Here is a 16,829-nt window from a genome sequence, read left to right on the forward strand (position 1 = left end):
AGTATCGAAATGTGAATGATCTTTATACGTATGATACATGAGTTTATTTTATAATTCTGTATTTTTAGAAAATGTAATTATTTCATTAGTAAATTTTTGTTTCCATTTATAATCCGTATTAATTACATTTGTCAAGATTTTGATGCTTCCACATGTTTTTATTAGGTTGGAAACTATGAGACGCGCGTTGAATGAAAATAAATAGCTAAACAAAAACGCCCGTTTCATAGTTTCCATCCTAATATTATATGCTTTTATTGTTTTTAATTGAAGAAATTAATATATGCATTGACACTCGGTGTTCACACAGTAATGTAATGTAATTGAATTACGGTGGATGATTTCGATTCCCTGCTGATGATCTCGTCGCCATCTTAGACGTCTGGATTTTTCTAACAGCCTCGTCTAAAATATCAATCGATATCAGAATGCGCAATGGCAAAGGCCTCGTTCGCAAGTTGGCACAAACTTTTGCGTCATAATTCATCTTCTATTTTCTTGCTTTTTGAGTAAGATCGCTAACTTTACATTAAGCATACATCGTACGGCTGTTGGCTCAAATATGTCACCAATAAATCTAAAAATCTGAAAATTAGAAGACACATGTTCCATAGGGAATACATCAAATAACGAAGTGAACGATATCGACATGTCCACTAATGCTTCAATCTACCAAGCTGAGTCCCTATCTACTAGCAACAAGAAGAAATCTAATACAAACACAGATATGAAAATCCACGCACGTTCCATCAATCCGAGATGTGTCTACAAGATATACCTACGTACAACTCATATAGTATTCTCTGTGAAACCGATGCTATACCAACAGATAACACCAAAACAAATGAAGACACCAAAACAAATGAAGAAAATAAACCACCTCCTATTTACATTCTTCCTCAAGTCATTGAACCTCTGATAGAATTACTTATGCAACAAGCAAGTAACAACAATTTTACTTTAAAGCAACTCAAAGATAATCAGACAAAAATCCAATTATCATTCTCGGATCACTATGGGAAAGTAATAAACGAGTTGAAAAGCAAAAACGCAAATTTTCACATATGAATACGGATATGGGTATGAAATGGTAAAAGCAATTAGAAGAATAAAAAGGAATAAAAAAAAAAAATAATAAAGAAAGAAAAAAAAATCTAAAATTAATGGTAACATATTAATATTTCTTACGATTTAATGCGTAATTTATATTTGACATCTGAAGTATGCCAGGAGATTTAAACGGCGCAAGCTGTGGAACAAAGTTACTGATATGAGACGATGACAGGAGGGAGAAGGAGGAAGGATATTTCAGGATATACTATCTGAATTGATCGTAACTTCCATTTGTTGAAGAAGAGTACGTCATAAAAATTTGAGAAAAATTCCGAAGAAAATGATCGAGAGGAAAGATGAACATAAGATTGAAAACTGCGATCGCTCTGGCTTATATGAAAACGCTTATATTCTTCAATTATCTGTTTTTGGTAAGATTAATAATATTATATTTTTAAGGAATTTTTAAAATGTTAATACTTAAATCATTTAATTGATATAATTATTGAGAAAGAGTAATTTAAAAATGTTCGATCATTTTGTTATGTCGTATTAGATATGCGAAATAACAATGTTTTATTTTTAATAAAAACAAAAAATAAGAGGAAAGAAATGAAATATAGTGTTAAATTAATATCAGTATAACTCGCAGTACGATGCTTTCTAATACATAAGGATTGAACGATTGCATGGCGACTTATAATAAGGATATTATGAAAAAATTAAACGTAGATATCATGCAATCTACCATAAAGTAATTTTTAATGTTTTCGTTTGACGACGAATAATAATAATAATAAAATTTCGAAAAATTTTATTATAAATTTATATCTTTTTCATATGGTAGGTACATTGTTGTGGAAGCAAAGGCTATACAGATTCTTTGTCCTTGAATCCATCCAATATTTCTATATCATCGTTGTTTTGAACCAGTGAATTGTAATACTTCTGATCATAATACATAACATATATACCGAGATATTATTAAGGAAATTAAGTAAAATATATATAATATCTCGAATAGATAAGGTGAGGTGATAAACGAAAATAAGGTTCTCTGTGAACAAAGGTATAAATCTTTATTTGTTAATTACTACTTCTTTAGTATTTACAGTCTTACCTGTAAACAAAGAAACGACAATTTACGTTTATTATTCACACTGATTAAATTTTATACTACACTCTCGTGCTACTTCTCTCGTCTACGTTCTATTTCTTACTGCCCGTTTCTCTCCCAAATCTTTAACGGTTCGATTTGTAGGTAACAAAAGAATTTGTAGATAACAAAAGACAAAGGAAGGGCGGGACAAATCTACCTGAAGAAAGTATACTTTCTTTACATATATATTTAGTAAAATAATATAGAAATATTTTGGAATATTAATAATCATATTGTTTTTTTTTTTTTTAATTACAGGCTTCTTTAGAAACTTGTATTAAGTAACATTATTATCGGAAATATCGGATTTGTAGCTAATACTGTAATTGGAGTTTCATTCTTTCCAGTAATTGTATTTTTTGCATGTTGATTGGTTAATATTATTAATAACGTGAAGAACGAACAGGTTCGTTCGATCAAGAAGGTTTATTCGTTATATCGATTCTCCAATGGCTGATTCTACACTGTAATCTACTAGTAATTTTATTCTTGTTTACATTTGTCAATATTATTGAAGTATATAAGGGTAGAGAATAGCATTATTAAATAATAATAATGTTTCTTGTCCACAAGTTATTACCAGAATTAATAGAAAATAATGATTTCTATCGAATGATGGAAAAGCTAGAACCATATTTTAATCCATGAAACATTTTCAAATCTATCGAAGAATGTTAGTTTTTATTTGATATTGTATACTTTACGTATTTATACGTATCTTTTATTATTATTTTTTTTTTATTATAGAAGTAAAAGTTGCTTCTGTGAAAGAATTAATAATGCTTTGTAATTCCGAGAAACTGAAGGAGATTATGTTAGAATTAAAAAGATAAAATGGATTATTTAGGATATCGACCGATGTCACAGGCACTGTTGAATCTGATTCGGAATATCAACTGATCGTTGAAGCAGTTGATATAGACAATGAAATATGTAATTCGTTTCTTTAAGCCTACAGTGTTTGCAAGTTTATTATACTAATCAGTTTCCGTATTCATACTTTTACTTTTAAAGCTAGGATATATCGGTTCATAAGAGACAAACATTTCCATAACTCAAATAATAGAACTTTTGGAATATGTTATGACTGTACGAAACTTGAAATGATTTTGATAAAACAAAATTGTTACTGATAAAATAAAACAGAGTTGTTCCTTCAAAGTTGATTCTACGAATCAAGGATAAATAATTATACTGTATATACTATATTATTGTAGATACTGTTATATACAATATATACTAAATAATTATATTCTATAAACTGTAGAAAAATATGTTCAAATTCTTCTAGTTCTAATCGTATTTTTGTTATTATATTTTTTTACAGACAATTATTAAATGAAGAAAAAAGGGAAACTATCTGTGGCATGGCATTAAAATAATTAAATTAAGGTAAATCTAAGATATTTGAATATGAGGAAAGTAGAAAGGCTTTTATAGCACCATATCTTTCTGTAATAGTTTCAGCATTTACAGAAATTATGAGTACATTTATTCGAATTTATTTCAATTTTAAACGTTACATTAATTTTTAAAAATATGATTTATCTACATTACTTATTAGATATTGCTGGAGGTTAATAATTGTCCAAAGTGCCAACTTGCAAAGTATTAATCTTACGATCTCGGAAAACAATGCTCTCTAATTTTTGGATATGGCAAGTCTACCTCACACAAAATTTGTATATTTTTCTGAAATCGTCCAACACCACCTGTGAGCCTATAGAAAATGATTACAATCAAATACTTGTGCGGCGGTAGTGTAATATATTTTCACAATTAAACTATTTGAAGTTTCACTAATAAATTTCATGTAGATGCTTGTCACGAAAATTCGAAACGCCATATTGGACAATTATTCCGTGATGGGATAGAAAAGAAATTAAATGAATTACAAGAACCACCACACATAAAATTTGTAAAACCAAATCGTCCATGTAGAAAGAAACGTGGTGGCAAATGCGATGGATAAATGGAACACGCAAATAGGATGAATTTTGCAGATATTGAGAACGACGATTATGAAGAAGACTTTGGATATTCAAGAGGAACAATTTAAAAAGCAGTAACAGGACGTATCAGATTACTACAAATTGATGGAGAAACAAAAGTTCGAATTACAAAGACATTACAAAAAATTTACAATACCAATTCCAATGGGGTAGAAGTACAATTTTTAATTAATTAGATTCAGGAAAGGCTTCAATCGTAGCGTTTATACCATTGTAGATAATTATTTTTCTATTCTTTATTGATTTGGATTGACATAGAATATTTTTAAACTCGATGATTTTAGAGTTGATATAAATTACATGGTCAAAAAGCGAAGGGCGTTGGTAGCCACGATATTCACTATTCGTTTTGGATTTCCTTATCTTGGGTTGCCCTATAAAAACGTTCCTTTGTTAGATCGATTGATAATAATTGAGCATGATGTTACGTCATCCTTTCGCTATTCTATTTCTTTTACTTCAATTTTTAATTTTAATAAATTAAAATATTGTTCTTTCAATATTATTCATAATAAAATCAATTTGGATCTTTGTTTTTCATACAAAAAAAAAACAGAAAAAATAAATAAAAACTTCTCGTAGTATCGATTATTATACCATAATCCTTTCTGATTTCTCTCGCATAGAAATAAAGAAACTAAGATAGTTGATAAATTTTATCAACTTAAAATGCGATTCGAATGTTGTACACATTTATAATACATACAACTAATCGAAATTTGTGTCTTATCACAAGAATATTAGCTTAATAAAGCACTCATAGGAGCGTTTAATAAAACCTTGCGCGATTAGAGATTAGTGCACTCATATTTGTTCTTGTTACGTATAGTATATCGTATGAGTTACGATCACTGCGAAATGATTTTATACCAATTGGATAAATCGAAGATTTAATATAATTCTTCCTAGTATAATCACTTCAAGTTATAGGATAATTAAAATCGTACTGTGATAACTTCTCGGATCTTTCAAGAATTCTTTTTGAATTTCTATTCTCCTGCGGCTTGAGACTTTTCATTGCAGGCACATTCATTTTATTCTTCCAATCAATGAGATAGAAAAGAAAAGGAAACGATCGCCGATAGAGATAAGAATTATTTATATTTCTTTTTTCTTTCGAATCGTCTAATTCGTCTAATTCTTCTATCGTTAACTGAATATCATTGGAAATTACGTACACAATAAACGATCATAAATATCACAAATTAATTATATTTTAACTTTTATTTTTACTAAATACATAATTACAGATAAGTGTATAAACTGTTCATTTTTTATAAAATTTAAATATATTGCGCGGACCACATTTAGTATTTTTTTTATTGATCCTCATTATAAAAGTTCTTTTACTTTTATTTATAATCAATACGTAAAAAATCGATAAAAGATTCAACAATTATAATATCCTTTTCCATCCTTCTGAATTTCGTTATGAGACATAATGTGAGTAAATTAATATGAAGCAATGATTATACAGTGAGTGAAAAAAATATTCGGATACCATGATATATTTGAATAAATCGGTGTATATTTCGATTGTGCATGAATAAAAAATATTTTTATGTATCACGTATTGTAATTAACAGAAAAATACAATTTAATGTATCTGTGTTCAGTTATTTAACCGTCTACGTCAAAACGTGAATTAAATCAACTTCAACAAGCAGAAACAGTTTCAATAGCAGAAGGTTATAGCAGCTCAAATTCAAGCTGGATGTGGTACAAAGGGAATGTCAAAATTTGTCTAAGAATTATAAGTAGTCTAAACAATTGGCCATAGATGTGACATCATCGAAATGAAAATTGAATAAGTTAGTTGGCAGATTACAAAAGGAAATGATGCTTGTCACAAGAGAAAAAGAATTGTAGACAGCAATTGGATTTGTATGAAAAAAAATGAGCGTCGATAGTTGCAATGCCATGCTTGAAAGAATTTCTGGATTTGAATGTACTATCGAAGAATACAAATATTCGAGATTGTTCTATCGATGCATACAACGGCAATGCAATAGGAGTAAATGAAATAATGATTAATGTTATGATTAATTAGAGACTTGATTGCCAAGATAGAAACGGATTTGGAATCTGCAGAAGATAATAATCAAAAGGAGGAATACCACAAGAGAAAAGATCGAAAGGTTAAAAGGAGAAATAGAACATGGAGCTTTGAAAGGTGACTCTAACAGTAATCCTAGAATATTACACTTTACCGTGAATCTTGGTGCAATAGCGGAACAGCAGACCGAGGAAAAACAAAAGACCTTATTACATGAGCTTGAAGAACTGAAAATTAAAGTCGCTGTAGGCGCTGCAAGAACGGTAGCATTTTCGTTACAAATATAGAATCATTATTATATTATCAATTACTGCATATAGGTATACTATTAAAGGTATATGTATCATGTAATTTCATTGTAATTGCTGTGTTATTTAGAATTTGTTGAACTCACGCAAATTAATGACATAAAGATCGCGAGTCTCAAAGAAGTCTTTAAAATGTTTTCTCAAGAATACAGGCAAACGTGTTATTGATTATTTAGTTGGAGATTCGACGAGACTCAAGAGGGACATTACAAATTGTCCAATTAATACTCCGAATCGCCAGATGACTTTCTCTTCTCCCGTTGGAGAGGAATGAATTGATCAGAACTCTTTTTTCAGCAAACAATGACAAAAATCATGAATTAATATTATTTATATCATAATCTTAATTTACCATTCATATTTTTTTGATCGAGAATAGAAGAGTTATCTGAGCCATTGCCTAACGTCTCGCAAGATATCTGATTTCAATTATTCAATTCTAGACAGTCATAATATGTTTCTTCTTCGAGAGTATCTAATGGTATTGAAGATTCATCACCTGTTTCTTTCTCTAGTCTAGATCACTGATCAATTATATCAATCAATTCGTCTGAATAAATTTTCTGAATCTGTACCATTCGAATGATTACAGTACAACGATTCGCTGGAAGAACTTTCATTTGATTTACGAATGGGTAGCATCTGGGTTCTTACCGGTTTCTTGATAATGCATCGGCTTTTGCGTCCCTGTCTTATACACTATTTTACAATTCTATTCTGCTAATTTTAATTTGGTTAACTTTAACTTAGGGACTTTGATAGAATTTAACCAGATCAATGGCTTGTGGTCTGTGACTAACATAAATTCTTGACCGTATAAATAAGGTCAGAAATAATATACCACATAAACTATCGCACATAATTCTCATTCGATCATCGAATAATATTTCTCTACTCTGTTTAATAATCTCGAACAATACGAAATTAGAAGGTCTTCCCCCATAGGTCTTTGACTTAAAACTACTTCCATGGCATAATCTGACACATCCATAGTCGCATTATATTCTCGATTGAAGTATTCTCGATTGCAAAACTGGTTCTCTACATAGCGCATCACGGAGAGTAACAAATGTGTTATCTTGTGATTTGTACCAAATGAATGTTGGTACTTCTTCAGTCAACGGTTTCGCTATTTTCGATAAAGCTGGAATAAATCTACGGTAATATCCAGCAAAGTCTAAAAATTGAGGAATATTTTAAATATTTCGCGGACGCCGGAATTTTTTGACTGCTTCAAGCCTCTTAACTCCACCTTTTCCATTGATATGGCCTAAATATCCTTCGGGTGGAGAAATTCTCAGGGGCAATCAGCATGGGGAGGATAAACTCGCGCATAGCTATGTTGAATACATCCAGCGCGATCCCAAAGCTGACGAGTAGTTGCACTACTGGCGTAGAGCGGCGTAGGAACGTAGCAACATGCCGGGTGAGTGCGCGCTCGTCGTCTGAGGCCACTCACCAAGCGATCCACCGCTGCGTTCTTTGCCCCGCAAAATCCAGACTGCATCAGGTGGTAGCCAATCTTCGTGCGGCTATAGACGGTTTGGAAAGATGTGATAGGAATTTGCCGAAGCCATCTTCTAAGGCCGGGCAAACAAAAACTGCGAACACTAGACCGACCGAGATTAAATTAGAGAAACACATTGCCAGAGCTGCCGTGATAAATCTTTCCAATTCGCATAAGAAACCGCCTAAACAAAACTTAATTTATGAATTGATAAGCTCATGAACGCGAACTCGAGCATACACTCGTATGCACGCCTCGCTAAACTTCCTGGGAACGGAAAGCACCCCTGAACCAATCCTCATAGATAGTTACAATTCCCCGATAACAGTGCACACGAATCGCACGATAGGACCCCCTTATCTCCGATCATCAAGCAAAAATGCGAAGAACTCCCTTAGGAATCGCCGAAAACGTGCTCCAAAATAAACGACGCTCCAACGGGAGTTTTTGAAGCGGACCCTACAAGTGCAACTTTTGAAACTACCGACGCGATATACAGAACAACAGCTCGAAGCAGGGTAGGCTTCGTTGAAACTTGCATAGGTACCAACGCTTGGACCTAATGCCTTTGCATGAGCCGTACGTCCAAAAACAAGGGCTAGGTTTTGAAATCATAAATCTAGGTAACGGAACGAGAGTAGCGGCTATTCGCGAGGAAAGACATTGGCCGACGGTCGAAGCGATCAATCCGCGCATCGAGTAATGTTTATCTCGCAGCTTAGCACTCCTCACTGCATCTGTACAGAGGTGCAAGCACCTGGTTCCTCCTTCTGCGTTGTCTCATTCTACTTCCAGTACAGAGACAAAATAAAGGAATATTTTAGGCACTTGGAATTGGTCCTTCAAACTCTAAGGGGGAAGAGATTATTTGTATCGTAGGACGCCAACGCGCTGTTATCTCTCAGGTTGTTTTCAGATGAAAGAGGCTCAAAGCTGGAAGCCTTTATCCAAGCATCAGGCATAAGAGTCTAAAATAGTGCAGGGCAACTAACCCACACTTTTTAGACGATGAAGGATTCCTCATATATCTATGTGGTCCTCTTGTCTCAATCCATGGGCCAACTCATCGGCCATTGAAGGATTAGTACAGACTGGACGTCCAGCGATCATAATTCCAAAGATATTGCGTCACTTGCCACGAAGACTGAACAGATAAGGGCCGCTGAGTTGCGGGAAACAGAAGTTTTAACACCAGGAAATCTGACTGTGACTTTAATGCAGAGATATTGCTCTTTCTTGCGGGCTTGCAGCAAAAAGTTATGATGGGTCAAATTAAATAGCTGGAAAAAAATATCTCGGAAAAAGGTAACGGGGAACTGTGGGGATATATATAAGCAACAAACGAACAAACTTCAGGTTGAAGGAGTCATCAACACTCTCAAACGGGACGGTAAGAAGACCATGAAAAGTGCTAGATACAGGTAGAGCTCTCCTAAATACGCATGTTCCGGACGACTGAGTATCCAAACATACACCGAAACTTATAGCGACAAGAAGTACTTCGAGAAACACTTCCGAAATAGTGGATGCCCTCCTTTTCACGGAAAAAGAGGTCGCGCGTGTAGTAGGATCTCATAAGTACGGTAGAGCCCCGGAGCCGGATCTGATCAAAATATGTGTGCTCAAAAAAGCATTCGCTGTTGTCCCGACTCACTTCGTGGATCACTTTAACGGATGCCTCCGAAGGGGCATCTTCCCTTCTATTTGGAAAAAGGGCTCGTTAAGAGCACTCTTGATGGTAAAGAAGCGTTAGATCCCAAGCCATACCGACCGATATGTTTTTTCTCCGTAATAGGGAAAGTTTTAAAAGGCTGTTGAAGTTACGCCTTACCAAAATCTCCCTCGAACAGGGTAAAATTTTGGACAAACATTTTATCTTCCTCCAGGAACGCTCAATGGAGAATGCAATCGTGGAGATGGGTCGAATTGTTTCTGCCTCTTCACTCAAGGAGATATGTCGTTGCGTTATTTTTCATTATCTCAGGAGCTTTTGATAATGTATGGTGGCCACTAGTTCTCGAGGCACTTTAAGATCGAGATTGTCCGAGAAACGTCTTTAATGTAACGACAAGCTACTTCGCGGATCGTAAGGTTAAAATCACTTCCCCCCCGTGGGTAGGGGGAAGTAGAATACTCCCACAGTATTCCCTGCTTGTCGTAAAAGGCGACTAAAAGGGATTGAGTGAATGGTGTATGAATGTTCTTGTATGGCTATTCCTTCCTTTATATTTCTTGACATATCTTTTTCTATTCTATCTCTCTCTCTCTCTCACTAGCTTCTTTCCGTTCCTTTCCTTTCTGCTGGGGAGCTTGGCTCCCACCAATAATATATTCTTTACTAAATATGGATAGTACGATGAAACCAATAAGCGGGCGTGGGAGGGATACCCACGGGATGTCAGGTGGTGGTAGGGTAGTCCACCCGTCGTCGTCAACCAACGACTGCCAGGACCTCGGGGTAGGCAACCTGGCCTCAGCTCTGGATGATGTGTCAGAAAGGACACCACACGTAGGCGACCTGGCCTGCGGTGTATCTAATGCGCCAGGAAGTTTACAAAACGAAGAATACCAAGCGGAGGAACTGGAAAGGACTGCCATTGCGGTTGAGAGCATGCGGCTCTCTGGCCTGACCTCGCCAAAGCAGGGGAGAAGGCACAAGCGCGCAAGGCCGATGATTTACTCTTCTGAGGAGGTTGAGCTGGGGGCTGACTGGCCCGCACTAGGTGAGGGTGGCCCGGCGGAAACTCCATTGTCCCAAGTGGAGACTGGTAGGGTGCTTAATAGCATCCGGGAAACCTCCATGGCGGCAGAAAGTTCCAGGCTGAGATGCCGTAACATTAAGAATGAAATCTCAGGGCTTATGAAGAACTCCCATATGTTCATTTGTCCTCCTAAACGATAAGATACGCATGGGTATACTAACCTAAGAAAACAAATAGCCTCTCAATGAAATTTGAAACTCTGTAGTGATGAAGTCATATCTTGCACATAGGTGTTTGCTTCGAACTATACCATATAAAATTCGAATATAAAAGGTCTCATATGTAAACATGACTAAATTTGTATATTTATGATATTGTTATCATGAAAAAGTTATTTAAATAAAGCTATAGTTTTTCTAACGTACAGGTAAGACGTGGACAAATTCTTTACTGCGTGCTCCTATATCTGTCATCCACACCGACGCTCGCCCGTCGGGCGGCTTCGTCCGCAAACGGTTAACTATTTTCGATATATAGTAGATGCAAATAGACTATGACTTCCAGCAGCTTTGGCTAAAATCTCTAGAAGAGTCAAAGGAAGAATAATTCTGTTCGTGTTCCCGGCATCTTTTCCGTCTCCTTTCTTTTCAGGGTCTTTCTTGTCCTTTTACTTTAGGTTACTTTTTACTTTTGGTTTCCTACGTGTGCGTTTGGTGGCTCTGAGGCGTATTTATTATGTGTCTGCTGGAGGAAACGTAACAGTCACGACGAGATCGCCACAGACACTCCCTGAGTGAGTTTCTGCGGGAAGTTTGAAATTGACTTTACGAGTGTAAGTTCATTTAGAATTATCTGTAATGGAACCCCAGTGATTTGGTTGGGTTTGTTGATCTGGTTGGTCATCGTCAGTTTTGTTTATATATGCAGGCTTCAATCTGTCTGTTTAAATATTTTTTTCTTCTCCGTTGATGTTAATTTTGAAAACTCGGTCACTTATTTGGTCCTCATATATACCAATGTACAATTAGTGGATTTTTCATGTGATTACAGTTTACGAATATATGAGAACAGGTGTCCAGGTCATTTAGAATAAAGATCCTGACTTTATTATGATGAGCAGTCAATGTACTTCTAAGCCCAAGCATGAATTTTGATTCTCCAAAAAGATTTTTGGCTTAGATTGTTGTTCAGCAGTGACGCAAATTTCATCTGGTAAATAGAAACCATATAGCATGTCAGTTAGGGTGTTTTGGTGTCAGGTTTAAAGCTGATTCTTAAGCCCAATAATACTTTAGGTAAGTATTGTGTATCGTAATGACAGGTCCAATGTACGTATAGAGCAGTAATGATGATATCTTTTGTCATGTCCTTCAGAGGTATAGCTACGGGTGAAACTATCTGATGAAACGATCAGTAATGGTTAACCCTTTCTCGACGGGTGCAGTTTACATAGACAGTAACTTGGTGCACCAAAGCGGTTGATGCCGCTTAAATACGACAGCCATTTTTTGGCCCACGGAGGTTGACAGCGCTTATACACGGCAATCATTTATTAGTTTATAGCGGCTGACGCCGTCTAGATACGGCAGTCAGTTTATTGGTTTACAGATGCTGCCGCTAACAATATACGGCAAAGACTTTATTGTCAGAGAAATAAAGAATTTTTCTCGGTAAGAGTATTCTATGCGAATAAAGGCAACACAAAATTATTTTGCTAAAAATTCGAAAAATTCTAAAGATACGAAAAAAGTGCATTTATTTTCTGTAAGTATATGGTGTATCAGATTCATATAATTTATAATAATCTACAAGAAATAAAGTGTACCGAATCGCTTAAAATCTCTAATTTCACTTTTTGCTCTTAATGTTAATAAATATTCTAAGTTTTAGAATATTTATCCATTTTGAAATGGAATATAATAATGGGAAACAACGGAAACAGGTGAGCGAGACTGATTCGGATAGTTATGATGAAAACAAATCTTATATAAATACATCACTAAGTAAAATAAGGTAATTACATTTACTTAGTACATTGAAATCTGATGAAACTGAAGATGTTAATTAACAAAGCATCAATCCGAATGATATCAAATGGACCTCTCAAAATTGTGAGCTCACCATTCATGATTTTACAAGACAACAATCAGGAATTCAAACAGACATATCTGATATTTGGAAAATTTTTTCGATTTTTCAAATTATTCGTATCTCAGGAATTGAAAGATTTCATTGTTGAAAAAAACAACTAATCAATGGAGAAGAAGAGATAATAGTAATCCTGAACCTGGGACAAAGACGAACTGTACTGTTTTATCGCTGTTTGCTTACTAATGTCTAGAGAGAAGAAATTATCAATTGATGAATATTGAAGCAAAAATAAATTATTGCGAAGTGACATCTTTTGCAAAATTATGAGTAGAGATCGCTACAAAGTGTTACTGACAAAGTGTTACTGCGCTTTCGCGGAAGACAACAAAGTTTGGAATAGGTGTGCCGTCGCGAAAGAATTAAGCAATATCGGTGGTGTTTGACCTTCAGTAGAAAGGTGATGTCCAAATGAATATTGTTAAAGCGGTTATCAAGTATGTCTATGTGGATTGGCTTGATCTTATTGTGACGGTGAATTTTTCCTCTTTGGCAAGCAAGATATTCTCTAGACCATTTGAGTGCATCCTTAAGGATCACGCCAAATGTGAGGCAACATGATCTGAACTGCCTGAAGTATACAGCAAGGATAGTTGATCATGCCGAGAAATCTGCGAAGTTCAGCGATAGTTTTAGGTTTCTGACATCCTTTAATGGCATCAACTCGTTCGCACGTCGTAATGTAACCATGTTCATTAATGGTATAGCCCAGGAAGTTTATTACTCTTTGGTTGAACAGTAAGTTTTTGAGATTAATAACGACGTTGTTGTCTTTTAAGCGTTCAATGTGTATGTGTTCCAGATATTAGTCTTCATCGTCCGAGAATACCAGAATGCAATCCACGTAGACGAAGACGAAGTCCAAGTCTCTGAAAAATGCGTCCATAAATCGTTTGTACGACTGGATGTGATTTTTTAGACAAAAAAGCATACCTAAGTACTCAACCCAAGGTGTTATAATAGCAGTTTTTCAATGTTGTCCACGTGTATAGGTAGTTGTAGATATACTTCTTCGCAGTCGATTTTGCTGTAATGTTTTCTATCGTGTATACACAGAAAGTTTGAGCGGAGAACTATATGTCAGGATTAGTAGCATCATTGAGTTTACTGTAGTCACCGCGCGTTCTCCAGGTGTTGTCTATCTATCGTATCAGATGAATAGGATTGGCGTATATTCTGCTGAATGATTCCGGAGTTCAGAAGTTCTCTGATTTGAGTTTGTGCCGCCGCTGCCTTTTCACCTGCTAGTTTACGTGCTCGTGCAGTACGACTAATGGACCATGCGTAATAATTTTGTGCGCAAATGGACGTGCTTTTAAATTTCAGCATGTCTTGCTAATCGACCAAGTGATTTCAACGAATTGTTTTAAAAGTTCGGCATACTCAGTGGACAAATCTGAACTTATAGATGAGATGCCGTAATGCTGTGCTTCCAATGCATTACCTTTTGACAAGAGATGAGACACTAGATCTATCAATTGTTGGTATTTTAAATCAATCAAAAAGTAAATTAAGAAATCAGTACCGATGATTGCTATTTCAGTCTGCGATGATAAAGGACCAGCAAAAATCTCTGCGGAGATTTAAATCAAGGTTGATAATTTTAGTGCCGTATATTTGTAATGAAGTTGCAGCATAAAGTGTGAGTCGGTATTTCTATTTTTATGAAACTTTTTTGCAGATATTATGGACACGACCGATCCAGAGTCAATCAAGAATTTCTGTTTGATAGTGTAGTCCGAGCTCTTTTAGTCTGGAGTTGCTGTCTTTTACTGCTCTTACAAATGACAGCGACGTTAGTTTCCCTAATTTGTTGTTGTCAGGTTGTCATAGAAGCGAATTTATAAGGTAAAAGGCAGCGTTTTGCTTCTCTGCCAAAACTTTGGTGATAATAGGAGATTCTATTACGAATAGGTGTCGATGATCTTGAACTGGTGCGATTATGATGCTTCGGAGATTGCCAAGCCTGCAGTTTTTGGTTTTGTTGTTGCAGTAGAATCAATTGTGATATGAACTCATTGAACTCCATCACAAAAGATTTTTTAATATCTATGAACTTCGAGTCAATGTCATAAAGAGTCGGTGATGCAAAATAGCGTGTAAAGATTGCCATACATAACCTGGTTATTCTGTTGAACGTAAGGCATCAGCTTGTAAAAACGGCCCGCATACTCGGCTATAGCATCAAGTGGAAGTTTACTTGTGGTAATCAGATAGGGTTTGATATATGTTGGTATTCGTTCAAGCCAAAGTTGTTGCAATATGGTATCATCAGCGAAACCATCAGCCAATTCGCGTATTTGTCGCAGTAGCTGAGAAGGTGTTCTATTTGGGAGCATTGACTCACTAAAAAATTTCTTTGTTTTTGTCTAAAATCAGAGAGTCGTGAGACTACCTCGTTTCTTAGAGCTTTATATTTACCTGTAGCGAACTCCTGTTGTATCATGTCTGAAATCAGGGCCTCAAGGACCGTCAGGTATTTTACTTTATCATCAACGATTCCAAAAGTAGTGAATTCAGCCTCAGCTATGATGAACCAGAGATCCGGTCGAATTTTGGTGAACGCCGCAAATTTAAGTTTACTCATCGAATAATATTTGTCATGCAATATACTGTTATAGCCTGGTGATTGATTATAATTGTACAGGTTCTACATACCAGAAGTATTGCCTGCTATTGTTCCTGTTATTGACGCTGGTGCGATGGAAGAAGCTGTCGCAATGTTTCGTGGCGTCATTTGTCCGTTGTTATTTTGATTTTTTTGTTCAGAATGAGTTCCTTTGTCATCTGTATCTTCTGTGTTTAACTTGCCGTTGTTACTGATTCATGGATATTGGATTCAAGTTCACACTGAATTCTGTTGTATCACGTTTGAAATCAACTGGATCATGTCTTGATCGAGGGCCTTAGAGACTGTCCGATATTTCAGTCTGTATGTATACTGTTGGCTCTTAACATGGTGTCCGATGTTCGTGATTCTTTTTCAAGTGTTATGAACATGAGGCATGAATTTTATGATGAGGCAGTATGGCTGACACCGAAACATTTTTCCTTTTGTAGGAACTCTTGATGCACAAAGATCACGTCGAGGTCATCAATTGTGATCAAATTATTGCTGACATCCCACTATGTGGAAAGAACTTCGAACATTAAGTAACAATATTGATAAGAATAATGATAAAGTAACAAAAATAAGTACAAAAACTTAATTCAGATGACTCTGGAATGAAAACACGAATTAATCGATTTGCTACTCCATTAGACTATTTCGAGCTATTCTTTTCCGCAGAATTTATTGATTTTAATTGTTGAAAAAACAAATCAGTTGAAAAACAGAATCTGACATAAGATAAAAATTCTGTGTTCATTTATAAAACTTTATGAACAAGTAGCAACTCTGAGTGAGATTTATTGTTTTTTTGTACTTAGGTTATTAATGTCGTGAGTTAAAAAATTATATTACTCCGAATGTTAGACAAAAGGTAAATTTTTGCATATTAACATTTTCGAACGTAGTATAAATAGATATATATATAAATAGATATATATAAATATTTCTCGTGCGAATGCTTTATTTCATTGAGATTAGTGTTAGGCTAGTAAAAATAAGAGAATTGTATAATAATCTATGCCTTTCATTTCAAAATAATTTTAACCCATTTTGTGACATATGCATCAATAAAAGTTTATTATTATACAAGGGTAGGTTATCGTTCAAACAGTACATTCCATCCAAACGGTATAGATTTGGCATCAAATCTTTTATATTCTGCAATTATAAGAATGGATACGTTTCAAATTTTATTATATATGCAGGGATTCGGAGATAACAAAAATAACTGAAAATTCTCACGGAAAATCAGGTGAAATCGTATTTTCATTAT

At 35.1% G+C, this 16,829-nt stretch overlaps 1 long non-coding RNA gene and 1 pseudogene across 4 annotated transcripts; one reads left to right on the forward strand and one right to left on the reverse strand.

Moving 5' to 3' along the window:
- The first annotated feature begins 759 nt into the window (after positions 1–759).
- LOC124957494 lies at positions 760–4,396 on the forward strand (annotated as a pseudogene).
- An 8,591-nt stretch (positions 4,397–12,987) lies between these two features.
- Positions 12,988–16,015, reverse strand: LOC124957515. 4 transcript variants are annotated; one of them, XR_007103633.1, is made up of 5 exons: positions 15,604–16,014; positions 15,367–15,471; positions 14,471–15,291; positions 13,879–14,389; positions 12,988–13,814 (listed from the first exon to the last, which is right to left on the reverse strand). It is a non-coding gene; the product is annotated as an uncharacterized LOC124957515 (long non-coding RNA). The 4 variants fall into 4 exon arrangements; XR_007103632.1 differs by having other exon boundaries at positions 13,879–14,410; positions 15,367–16,015; XR_007103630.1 differs by having other exon boundaries at positions 15,367–16,014.
- Between the last annotated feature and the right edge of the window lie 814 nt (positions 16,016–16,829).

Source organism: Vespa velutina, unplaced genomic scaffold, assembly GCF_912470025.1.
Source record: "Vespa velutina unplaced genomic scaffold, iVesVel2.1, whole genome shotgun sequence".
In the NCBI taxonomy this organism is placed as follows: Eukaryota; Metazoa; Arthropoda; class Insecta; order Hymenoptera; family Vespidae; genus Vespa; species Vespa velutina.